Genomic DNA, 14032 nt, shown 5'->3' with positions numbered 1-14032 from the left:
AACAAGACCATAAAAAGTCAAATTATTTTAAACTAAAGATTGTTTATTTCACTTGAGTCAATAAATTCCCTAGCCAACCGTTGGCTTGCAGGGCATCTACTCTAACAATCTCCCACTTGCCCTAGAGCCAACTACCCTAATCCCATTGCTTCGCGATGCTTTTCAAACAATGGTCCTGGCAAGGGCTTTATGAGTGGATCGGCAACATTATCTGCAGAGGGGACTCTTTCAACTGATATGTCTCCTCTTCCCACCATCTTCCGTATGATGTGGAACTTCCTTAGTACATGTTTGGATCGCTGATGAGACCTTGGTTCCTTTACTTGCGCTTTGGCACCAGTGTTGTCCCAGTACAACGGGACTGGATCAAATCCATTAGGAATAACGCCCAATTCTTGGACAAAATTCCTCATCCAAACTACCTCTTTGGCTGCATCAGATGCAGCAATGTATTCAGCTTCAGTGGTGGAATCCGCAACGGTATCTTTCTTGGAACATTTCCAAGAGACAGCTGCACCATATAGCATGAATACAAAACCAGAGGTCGATTTCGAATCATCTACGTCACATTGGAAGCTAGAATCAGTGTAGCCTTCCAATTTTAATTCTCCACCCCCTTAGACCATGAACAAGTTCTTAGTCCTTCTCAAGTACTTAAGAATATCTTTCACGGTCTTCCAATGCATTGGACCAGGGTTCGCCTGATATCTGCTTGTAACACTCAAAGCATAAGCAATATCAGGACGTGTCGATATCATACCATACATGATACTACCAATAGCTGATGCATATGGAAGACGTGTCATCATCTCTATCTCTTCATCAGTTTTGGGACACATAGCTTTAGATAGAGTAACACCATGACACATTGGTAAATATCCTCTCTTGGACTCTTCCATAGAGAATTGCTTTATAATGGTATCGATATAGGTGGCTTGGGTGAATCCGAGCATCCTCTTTGATCTATCTCTATAGATTTGTATTCCCAATACGTAGGATGCTTCACCTATGTCTTTCATAGAGAATTTACTTGCTAACCATACTTAAGTTGATTGCAATAATCCTACATCATTCTCAATGAGTAGGATATCATCAACATAAAGTACCAGGAATGTCACTGCACTCCCACTAACTTTCTTGTACACACATGGTTCCTCAGGATTCTTAGCAAAACCAAACTCTTTGATAGTGCTATCAAATCTGAGGTTCCAACTCCTTGACTCCTGCTTGAGACCATATATTGATCTCTGAGGTTTGCATACCTTATGCTCACTTCCTACTGATGTGTATCTCTCAGGTTGAGACATATAAATTTCTTTTTTTTTGATGTCTCCCTTGAGGAATGCAGTCTTTACATTCATTTGCCATATCTCATAGTCATACTATGCTGCTATGGCTAGTAGTATTCTAATGGACTTAAACATAACAACTGGTGAAAAAGTGTTCTCATAGACAACTCCTTGCCTTTGAGTATAACCTTTTTCCAAGCAGTCTTACTTTGAAGGTCACTACCTTCCCATTCACCCCAAGCTTTCTTTTGTAGATCCATTTATACCCTATAGAAACGATTCCCTCAGGTTGATCCACTAATGTCCAGACTTGGTTTGAATACATAGAATCCATTTCTGACTGCATGGCTTCAAGCCATTTGGTTGAATCAGTATCAGATATTTCTTCTTTGAAATTCATTGGATCACATCCAACACAAGACTCATCATGGCCTTGTTCATGAAGAAGCGTATATCTTGCAGGTGGTCTAATAACCCTATCAGACCCTTTAGGAGCTTGTACTTCAACTACTGGTTCTCGGAAAATGGGTTAAACTTCTATAGTTGAGGGAGTATCTTGAATTTCTTCGAGTTCTATCATCTTGCCTTTTCTATCTAATAGAAATTCTCTTTCCAAAAAGGCGGCATTTCTTGAAAAAAACACTTTTACTTCATTGGGATGATAGAAATAATATCCAACAGAATTCTTTGGATATCTTACAAAGTAGCACAAAGTGGATCTACTATCCAATTTGTCTCCCACTGTCTGCTTCACGTAAGCAGGACATCTCCATATTCTCATGTAAGAATATTTGGGAGTTTTTCCCATCCATATCTCATATGGTGTTTTATCCACTGCTTTTGTATGGACATTATTCAACAACATTGCCGCAGTTTCAAGCGCAAAGCCCCAAAACGATGTAGGCAATTCAGTGAATCCCATCATAGATCGAACCATGTCCAACAAGGTTCGCTTATGACGTTCAGAAACACCATTCAATTGTGGTGTTGCTGGTGGATCCAACTGTGAGAATCACATTCTCTTTTAGATAACCCAAAAATTCAGCACTCAAGTATTCTCCACTTCGATCAGATCGAAATGCCTTAATACTTCTTTCTAGCTGGTTTTCTACTTCAGATCTGAATTCTTTGAACCTTTCAAATGTTTCAGATTTGTGTTTATAAACATACTTATACCTCGAATGGTCATCAGTAAGGATAATGAAGTAAGAATGCCCAAATTTTGTGCTAACACTTAGCGGGCCACAAATGTCTGTGTGGATCAAATCCAATAGACCATGCGCACGTTCCACGTTTCCATTTAATGGAGTCTTAGTCATTTTTCCTTTTAGACAGGACTTACAAGCAGGTAGAGAATTTTTGTCTGACAAGTCAAACATGCATTCTCCCACTAGCTTGTGCATCTTTCTTTGGGAAATATGACCTAGTCTAGCATGCCATATTTGTGTGGGATTTGGATCATCTAACTTTATTTTGTTTGTTGTTGAAATCATGTTTACTTGGACATTCACTTATCATTTCCAGAACATTTCTGGCACATATAATTTCTTATGTCCGGACTTCTTGCAGTGAAATAAATATGTTCTAACTTACCGGCCTTTGTAGGCCTTTTAAGTGTCTTTCAGAGTTTGCCTCTTATTGGGATTGTTTTTCTTGTGAGGGCAGAACATTTCTTTCCCTTACCTTGTGGGTCATTTTTCGTCTGACGAAAGGCCCATTATAAAAACAACAATTTTTCTTATTTTATGGTGATCTCATAATTTATAAGCATATTGACTAGCTCTTCAAGGCTATCAAATATCTTATTAAACTTGAAGTTCACCATAACCCCGTCAAATGAGGAAGATAAACACAACAAATTGATGTTATCCATTAACTCGTTAGGAATCACATATTTCAGGCCCACCACATTTTCAATAAGCCCAATCATATGTACACCACGCTCATGGGCCAGAGCCCCATCTTGCATGCATGTAGTCATGAGCTCCTTGAAAGTGGTGTGCATAGTTTCATGCACCATGCAACTCTTGCACGTGCATTCGAATGTCAGCAGCATTCAAAATTTCCTCAAACTGTCCCTACAGTTCATTTGACATAGAAGCGAGCACATCACACTTTAACTTGCATACTATGGTCCCACCATCTTGCATGCATTGTCAGTTCAACAAGACTGACATTAGTGTGTATGTCATTTTCTCTGAATTCAGAACAATTTTTCCAACCAGTCTTGAAAATTAGATTCGATTAGCTTGTTAATAATAAAAATTTATTACGTGACGAAATCGAAAATATACTGATACGGAAACAGAAAATGTTGCTGATTATTTTAAAATAATTTTAAGATATAAAATATGGATTTTATTTTATAAATCTCCCTCCCACTATTTTGACATTTCCACCACCCTTTGATGAAAAAGGGAAATCGTATTTCCTTAGTGGGCACGTAGAGTCCAATTAGCCAATTATAATCCCGAATAATATCAGCCAATTATAATTTCTAAAATATAGAGTCCAATTGCATCCCTATGCAACCTCCGCGTGTTTTGCCTCACGTTTAATAAGGACCCAATAATATGACGTCATTTATTTTCGTGTGTCAAACTAACCCATCAATATTGAATTGTAGTAGACGGTCGCCATGAGTTCCCCCAGTAATATGAGCAGAAGTCATGGGTGTTCCACTCAATTCACATCATATGTCCGTTGGAAGTCACAGCTTTCCGGCGTACAGGCCTCCCCAATAATATGAGCCAGACACTGTCCGCGGGTAGCGATCAACATGCAACCACGGTTGATGGAAGGCAAGGAAAAATTAAGCTCCTTTAATTTTTACTTTTTCGGTTTGATATAAATTTTGAATCTTATTCAAAATGAGGGATTTTAATTTTAAAATTGTCTCATCATTTTAATTTAAAAATCACGTGCCACGAGTTTGTATGTTTGCCGGATTCATGCAACTATATTATATAATAATATACATACATGCATACTACTATATATCACATATATCACAATATGACATTCAACAATAAATAAGGATGATCGATTGCCAACACTATTAGATCCATGTGAGTCAAACATAGATCCAGGTCCAAAACCTAGGTGAATGCAGGGACGCAAATGCAACGATTACAAAAGCTTCCAATATTTTACATGTCTTCATCTTGATCATCGGGCCCACCATCTTCCAGTCTTCATCTCCCACTATTTCTAATAATTACATTTAAATAGTCATGGCACATAAGGGATACATCTCATGGAGTGGGAACGGGCCATAAACCAGGCCCATTTTAATAATATCAAATATTAACAAAACGAATAAAACAGTAAAATATCCTAACATACACCTAACACATTGGTCAAGGCTCTCGATCATCCTTCATGCATTTAATATCAAATATTAACATCAATTAATTAAACAAATTTAATTAACCGATCAATCATATATCTAATAATTTAATCACTAACTACCACAATTATTAAAGAATTTAATAAATTAAATAAACTCATTTATTTAATTTCCAATTAAATCAATAATAATTGATTTATTGCAGAACTCATTTTTACCATAAATAATTAAAATCATATTTTAATTATTTATTTCACAAGAAAATTATTAATTTTCTAAAAATCAATTTTCCAAAATAAAAATTGAACCAATTTTCAAAAATATCAATTTTGCCCAAAAATTTGAAAAATTAGAAAATCGCAGCATAGGCCCAAACAATTCAAGCCCATTATTCAGTGCGCTTCCCGAGACGCTCCCTGGCAGCCGCCCGCCCACTGCCCGCCGGGCAGCGGCGGCGGCCCAGTGCGCGCAGAACGCGCACAGGCGCGCCGACGCCGCGCGCAGGCGTCCGACGCCTGCGCTAGCGCGGTGCGCACAGGCGTCCGACGCATGCGCTAGCGCTGTGCGCGCAGGCGTCCGGCGCCTGCGCTAGCTCTGTGCGCGCAGGTGTCCGACGCCTGCGCGCACGCTGCGCGCTGCCGTGCGCGGCCCTGCGCGCACGGACTGCCCGGAACAGTTCCGGGCAGATTTAATTTTTTTTTTTATTTTTCGAAAATCTGAAAAAAAAAAAATTTTCGTGGTGCTAAATTTTCTGAAAAATTTTCTTGTGTGGTTAGAAATAAATTATTCAATATCAAAATCATACGATTTAGAAAAACCTTGGCTCTGATACCACTGTTGGATCCCGATTTTCTACGCGCCCAAACGCAGCGGAAGTTTTAAAATTTTTATTTATTTTGACAATCAAAATATATTTTGCTTTGGGCACTCGTATGATTTTAACAAAAACATACAAAAGATATTAGAATCGTTAGACCTTTGGTGAATAAATCACGTGTCTCCAACTACACCGGTATTAGCGGACGTAGCTCTTGTTGTAAATCTCTGCGAATTTTCTTCGATCTCCTAATCCGGTCCACGACTGAAATATTTGTTCCTCTTCTAAATTACACTAGAAATTTAGTAGAACTTTTGCGTAGAGATTAAAAATTTGAGAGAGACTCAAAATTCTTTTCTTTGAAAAATTGCCAAAAGAATTTTGAGGAATTTTGGATGCTACTATCGTGAAGCACCCTTAGAGAATTGGAGGCTAGTTTATTTTTCAAAATTATGAGTGTTCATTAATTAACCCTAAACCTAATACACATATATATAAGTTTAGGGCCCATTAATTAAATCAAACACTTAATGGGCTTAATAAATTAATTATTCTAGTCCAACTAGTTTAATTATTTAATTAATCTTTTAAAGATTAATTAAGAACCTTAATAATTTGTATGTTGATCTTGTACTCCTACAAGCCCATAATACATACACCCATTACATTTAATTTAAATTCATTATAAATTCAACATTTGAATTTAATATTTAAATTATAAATTCAACCCTTTGAATTTATTACCTCCAAAATTTAATATTTAATAAACCCAACTTTTGAGTTTAAAATTAAATTATCAAATTTTATAAATTCAACTCCTTGAATTTATTCTCTCCAAATTTCATAAATTCAACTTCTTGAATTTACTATATCACAAATTTAACTTTTTGAATTTATTTTCTCAAAATTTAATTATCATAAATTCAACTCCTTGAATTTACTATATCATAATAGAAATTCAACTCCTTGAATTTATTCTCTCAACGGGAACAAACGATCCAGTGCTTGTGTGACACTCAATGGTTCAGGGATACAGCTAGCCGTGGGTTCACAACTCTTTGTGATTCAGAATAATATTTATTCTTATTCGGGCTTACCCTAGTTAGCCCCATTCTTTTCATCAACACCTTGATTAAGAATGTCAGAACTCATTTCTGATTGCACCCATCGGATCATGGTAAGAGCGTCTAGTAGCATCGCCCCATGATCCCCTAGGTATCACTGATAGTGCCTGCAAGAACCAATCGATTATGATTAACGCACAGTACGGTCCCTTCATCTCATATATCCCGATCGAATTTGCAACCATTGGTTCATCGAGAGTTGCATAATAATTCGATAACTATGTGATAACTATAATAGTGGCATCGCGTGTACTATTTGGAGAACTCCTTCTCCAACGTACATCTCGTACTCTGGCCAGAGATTCCATGCACTATTATTTCATTAGGTCACATAGGATATCCACACCCGTAGGTGAGCTGTGAATCCCCGACTACAATGCACTGGCTCCTATATGTGTCGCAATTGTACCCAACCTCGCCACCTGATGACTCTCCTGGAGCCGGTAAACGAGTCAAAGCACAGCCCTAGCATATAGAGCCTCAGTGTTGTCCCGGGTCGTAAGGACTAATGGTGTACAATCATAACCACGGACTTATCCTCTCGATGAATGATAACCACTTGGAAAGTCCGAGGGAGGGTTGTTCAGTATAATCATCATATGACTACCCATCTGCATGTTTGGACATCTCCATGCCCTTACCAAGAAACGCAGTACACAACATCACAGATGCTAGTCTCGAGCTCAAGCGACCTTTATCCCTGTTTTAGGCGGCTGAATCGACTAGGAACGAATTTAGAATATGCAGTGTTTACAAATGAGTTTCAACATCGAATTACGATTCATTTGTATTAAAGCATAATCAAGGGCTTTATCTATGCTGTTTGCATGGGTATACAGATAAAGTATAACAAGACCATAAAAGGTTAAATTATTTTAAAATAAAGATTGTTTATTTCACTTGAGTCAATAAATTCCCTAGCCAACCGTTGGCTTGCAGGGCATCTACTCTAACAAGGAAATCCTCGTGCATGCTCACTAGTAGCTCTATCCTTACCAAAAATTTCACACCAATCATGATAAAATGGCCAAGACTTGTGTCTCATCAGCCTTGCATTTGGATCAGCCTATAAAACCAAAAAAAAGAAAAGAAAAGAAGAGATATGCACACTTATGACATGTAAAGAAGTTAAAATAATATATACAATGTAAAAATTTACCAAAAGAAGAGATATGCACACTTATGACATGTAAAGAAGTTAAAATAATATATACAGTGTAAAAACTTACCTTCACGTATTCATTCCAATCAACATCTTTTACATCAATCATTTTGTCGGTATCATTCCACCCTATCCACTTCGAGTAAGCATAGTAACCAATGATCCATGGTTTTTTTTTCCATACATGGACTTTTGAGTTGATATGGGGAATTCCACGTATATCTGTTTCTGGAAATGATTTCCGCATTTCATTTTCAAGAATAGTTAAGTAACCACTACGAAATCCATTCTGTTATTTCCATCCAGTTCTAACAACAACTTTCAATGCGTCGATCAATGCTGCTTCTTCTTTAACCGACCATATTCGCCATGTCTTGTCTGTTTTGTTACTTTTCACACTGTCAGATTGGATGCTTGGTGGTTTCATAACTGTTCAAACATTAATAATAATGAAAGAGAAATATCACATTTAACTTAGCAAAAAATGAAATATTATGGCACAAATGCACTTCGAACACTTGAATTTACCAACATAACTATAAGACAAGCATAACAATTATAAAGACAAACTATCCAACAAATATCAAAAATACAATTCAAATAATAACTATAAACATCTTAAACATAGAGTTGTCTAACAACTCATAATATTCAAATTTAAATATCATGAAAGCAAGAAAAATTCAAGGAAATCCTAATGATTGGTTGTACATTGTCATTGCTAAATTTTCCCTCCAATTATCACAATATGTCGAAGTTTCAACATTATCGATCGTTTCCTCGGGTCCTTCTTCACCATTTTCCATTGTTTCTTCAAATTCATCCTCTAGCGGATCCATGGCCATCTCACCCCATATAAAGTTGTGAAGTAAAAAGCATGCCATGATAATTTGATTATGAGTCTTGATACCATAAAACGAAGGGCTTCTAAGGATTGCCCATCACTTTTTCAATAACCCAAAAGCTCTTTCTATAATATTACGAGCTGAAACATGCTTAAAATTAAAATACTCTATATAATTTTGTGGTGTCATTGATCTTTGTCCCTATTCATTCAAATGATAACGGACTTTTCTATATGGTGCCAAAAAACCCTCAGCATTTGCATATCCACAGTCACATAGATAATAACAACCTGTAAAAAGAAGAAAATAACTGAGAAATATAAATTTATCATTTTATCATCTGATATCTATTAAAATGTACCTCTAGGAACCATCAAACCATTAGGACGACTAATAACATCACGCAAAACTCTACTATCAGCTGCAGAACCTTTCCAACCAGTTAAAACATAAGTAAATTTCATGTTGCTGTCACATGATCCTAAAACATTCACTGATGTTTCACCTTTTCTATTTCTATATTTGGCTTATCCAAATTTGGTACTTTGACACCAATGTACGTACCATCAAGTGCATCCAAGCAACCCTATTCATATAAAAGAAATATAGTGATAAAAATATATTTTATTGACAAATTTAAATAGATAATAAAATATTACCTTGAAAAATTTCCACTTCTCACTTGAGCAATCTTCGGTTACAGGTGAAGGAGGTGAAATAAGAATTGGATGAAGTCTAAGTACACATCTCAGTACATCATGGAAATGTTTGCTAACCGTGTATCTTGATCTAATATAATCATGTCCAATTATACGGTTCTTCTTGTGGTGAGCTAAAATTGATAAAAATATCGCCACCTTCTCATCAATCCTTGAATACCTAGAATGAGCAAGCCCCCCCTACATTTTCGAACAAGTAACAAAGTCGAGCAAACACATCTCTTGACATTCTTAAGTTAACTATGCATTGTACGTCTCCAAATTCAACAATTCTGCGTAAATGAGAAATTTGTGCTGGTATTCGCTCACTCATGTTATACCTGATTGTCCTTCTACGAATTCTTCGATTACCTCGTTTTACAATATCATTATACACAAGTATAAGCAGAGTTAAAAATATCATGCAGTCCATAGACATGGATGAAATCATAGAAAATTCCATACTTGAAATGGGATTTCAAGACTGTGCTGATCGACTCACCGGAAACTGGCATTTGAGGGGCATAAGTGGCGGTGAGAAGAAGAGGCTGAGTTTAACTTTGGAGATTTTAACAAAACCAGGTCTCTTGTAACTCGATGAACCGACCAGTGGTCTAGACAAAAGCAAAATCAAGCAATGTCGAAAAAGAAGACAGCACTATATCTGAACCCACACTATTATCAATGGTTTCCACTACCAAGTTTGCTACGAGGTAGCGACCCCTTACACCTTCTCTGCATTTTGTTGCAATGCAACAACCACAAGTGTCACTCGCAGAATTGGGTATTTATCATAACCACAAACAATTAATAATAATTTTCTATTTTGAAAAATAATCATCCCCAAAAATACTAAACATACATCGCAAAACAAGTATCCGAAAAACATAAGCTTTTGGCAACAGATTCTTTATGATGTTGAAACAACCAAAACACAAGATTTCAATAACAGATCTCTAAACATGGGAAGCAAGAACAAACCTCAGTTTTTGGCAACAAACTTATGATTATTACCTGTAATTGAATAATCGATTGAGGTGAAAACCAAGATGAAGAATCGATTGAGGTGAGAGCGAGAGATACCTGTAATTGAGATTCAGCTGCCGCTTTGACGTCCAAAGTGAGCAGGGTTTTGGAATAAGAAACAAGAGCATAAAAATGTAATTTGACGGGTGTTGATAGCCTATCTCATTTGTTTTATTAGATTAATAATCAAATAATTATCTATAAAATTGGGTCTTAAAACGGGTCAAAGTGAATATTAAAATATCTTAAAATTTTAACCAAACATTATATAAATGTTTGATTATTTATCTAACCTTGTTTAATCCACCCAATCAAACACACCCTATAATAACTCATATTAATTACTAATGATAAAATATTACGTAGACTAAACTGAAAATAGTCGAGATCAGTTTACATGAAATGAAAACTAGTTGACATGAAGTGAAAATCAGTCGATAACAGTCCATGTGAACTGAAAATAAATAAAACTTAGTTTACTTTGTAGATATAACTGAAAATCAGTCAACAACAGTGCGCAATAACTAACATCCAGTCTATAACATTCTACGTGAATTGAATTGTCGAAAACCAGTAAAAAAATCAATCAAAACGGGTCAAAACATGATTTTGTTTAAAAATATCCAACAAAAATGGAAAAATGTGCATAACACCGAATAAATAATAATAATTAATTTTTTTCAAATAAAAATTACTTGGTAGATTTATAATTCACACATAAATATCATATCTTATGCAATTTTTTAAAATTTAAAAACTCACAAATATATTTAGTTTTATTGGATCATTATTTTTTTTTAAAAAAAATACATATTATCTATAAAAAATAGGTCTATTGTGAAACAATCTCATATATTAATTAATGTTGAGTTTTACGTTGGTTTCTTAGCCACAACACATATGGGAGTTCAAAAACTCGCTTTAGCTACGGTAGGTCGTGCACTTCTTAGAAAATTCAAGGGTCGTGACGTCTGTTAATTGAAGTTTATTTAATTTTCATGGCAGCGAAGTATGCATTTTCAATATTTTACAATGGATTTTGATAAAGAAGTCTATGTGATTTTCATAACAGCAAAGTATGCATTTTCAATATTTTACAATGGATTTTGATTAGGAAATAAAAGAAATCTAAACTTGTAATTAATATATTAATGACTGATAAATTTTCTTTTCCGGTTAATGTGATATAATTAATATGGTACCAACGTTATAAATTTGAGATGAGATATTCGTTAATATGATCATCCTATCTACAAAAAATAATTTGAATGACCGACACCTATAATTTGGAAGACCCAAAACAGGTTTGGACAAATTCAAATATGAGAACGTAGTTACCGTTTGCCCACACACAAAATACACGCACTTAGAAGGAGAAAACCAAGCCGAAGCAACCAAAGAGAAGATGAGATCCATATCCACGAGGAAGCCACTTCGGGACATTCCGAATGCCAAAACTACTAAAAATTCAGCCAATTTCCCCCAAAAATCGACCAACAAAGTGAAGAACTTGTGGAAGATGGTTTCGCTCGAAAATATAATAACAATCCATCTGAATCTGCTTTGGCAACGGCTGCCATGAAAGGCTTTTTTTTATAAACTGCAAAAATTCATTCATGTAGCTTTTTCCTTTCATAAAATTGTTTTCCCATTACACTCATAGAAGGTACATGTTTAAAATTTGACATAACCAAAAGCACCCCAATGATAAACGAGCCCACGAGCACCTTCCGAATGGGAAACATCCATGGAAAACCACTTTAAAGAAGGAACTGTGGACAAATGTCAAGTCTCCCAACTCCTCGCAAGAGTTCGACATAAACAAATGAAGGACAGTGGCATGTAAACATCTACAAGGATCCAATATGGAAATAACATAGAATAACATGACAATGATCACAGCCATGGCAAAACAAAGTCGTCATGCCCTAAATTTCTATAGAGAAATCGAAGCGCCTCCAGGTTAATCATACAAAGCAGGAAGAAGGAACCAAATTGCATCGCATAGGACTCAAGAAGAAGGGATGAAGATTACCAATAGATTCAAAGGAGGAAGAACATATGAGCAGTAATCGATCCTTGAAGAAGGGAGGACCAAGATTTGTTCGGGCTCTGAGGACAGCTATGAACGATTTGGAACTACCAGTAGAGGCCACGAACTTAGAAATAAGCGAAGGCGCGAGAGCGACAATTTGTAGGGGAGTGATACTCGCGATGGTCGACCCAGGGATATACAATGGAGATGAGTCTCAAGCCAGAATCCTTCTGCAAAGGACAGCAGCCCAGGGAAGAAAATAACAGAAAAATGGTTAACGATCTTCAATAGTGGCATGGCGAGAGACGAAGCTAAAGACAAAAATGCGACAGAAGAAGAGTTTTTGGGTCGAAAATTCTGAGAGACGAGAGTTTGAAATTCATGGTTGAGTTTTGATAATTGGTTGGAAATTAAAGCTTTTTCTAGAAGTAGAATGGGAAAGAGCTTTGGTCACGATGGTAGAAGAGCGGGATAAGTTTTTCACTGTAATTTGAAATCTATCAAGGGATTGGGCCTTGTGAATTCTACAATCCATTACAAAGGGCCCAATAGATGCTAATTTGGGCTTTCTTGATCCAAGTGGAAAATATGAAATATTGTGTGATTTTATATACAAGTATTTTTTCCCAAGGGCCAATGCTTGCAGGGGGCATTTGTTGAAGAAGTATTTTAATTAGGTCCAAAATAAACAAGCCCAAGTCCAAGGAAAAAAGAATGAGCCCATCAATAATTTAAATTAGTTTGATTAAGTCAAAAGACGTGCGAACAGGAGGAGATAGTGGAGCAGATAGAGGAGATCATGGGAGAGTGGAGAAAACTGCACATCAGTCAGAAGAAAAGAATCGACCGGCACAGGGAAGAACAAAACAACACTCTCGCACAACTCCAGGCAACTCCCTGCAGAATTCTCATAAATTTAGTCAAGCTTTATCATGTTTTTTCAGTCATCTTTTAGCATCTTTGTACATATTCTACCACTATTTTGTTATATTTTTCATATTTTTGTTTTCCTACTGATTTGTTGATACATATCATGTTGGGAATTTGTTTCATCAAGTTTATTGTCTTTTCTTTCTTTTTGGCGTTATATTAGTTTAGGAGATTAAAACTGACGGACGAATTTAGTATCCACTGACCTCAAATTTTTAGAAGTTACATTTTTATCGTTTTTACGCAAATTAGTGCATCTTCGCACCTGACACGCCCAAAAATCAAAAATATTGTGCAAAAAATTTTTGGCACGCCCAGTGGGACCTTCACCATGTCGTCAAGAAGAAAAGAAAAACGTCAGTTAGGAGAGCGGGGAGTCTTTGGCTAATCAAGAGGGAACCTAGGTTCAACAGCTCGAGCAACCTGTTGTTGAACCACAGGCCGAAGAAGTTGATCTGTAGGTTCCGACTACGACTACGTATTATCAAGTTTCAAACAGAGTGATGAAATAATTGACTGCTATAAAGATTGAGGAAATTTCACAAGCATTATATAAGGCAATGTCTGACTGTTTGAAGACTCTACTGAGTAAGCCGAATCATTCTATCTGAGGGGAGAAAAATACATGTAGAGCCTAAAATCAGTACACGTAAATCCATGCATTTATTAAAATTTTAAATTATTTATTTAATTTTAAAATGCTTTTCATGATGCATGATTTATGATTTGTATTATTTTAAATTATTACATATTTATT

The sequence above is a fragment of the Primulina tabacum genome, chromosome 3 (genome assembly GCF_025594145.1).
Source record: "Primulina tabacum isolate GXHZ01 chromosome 3, ASM2559414v2, whole genome shotgun sequence".
In the NCBI taxonomy this organism is placed as follows: Eukaryota; Viridiplantae; Streptophyta; class Magnoliopsida; order Lamiales; family Gesneriaceae; genus Primulina; species Primulina tabacum.
The sequence above is the reverse complement of the archived record's forward strand: the minus strand, read 5'-3'. Positions refer to the sequence as shown.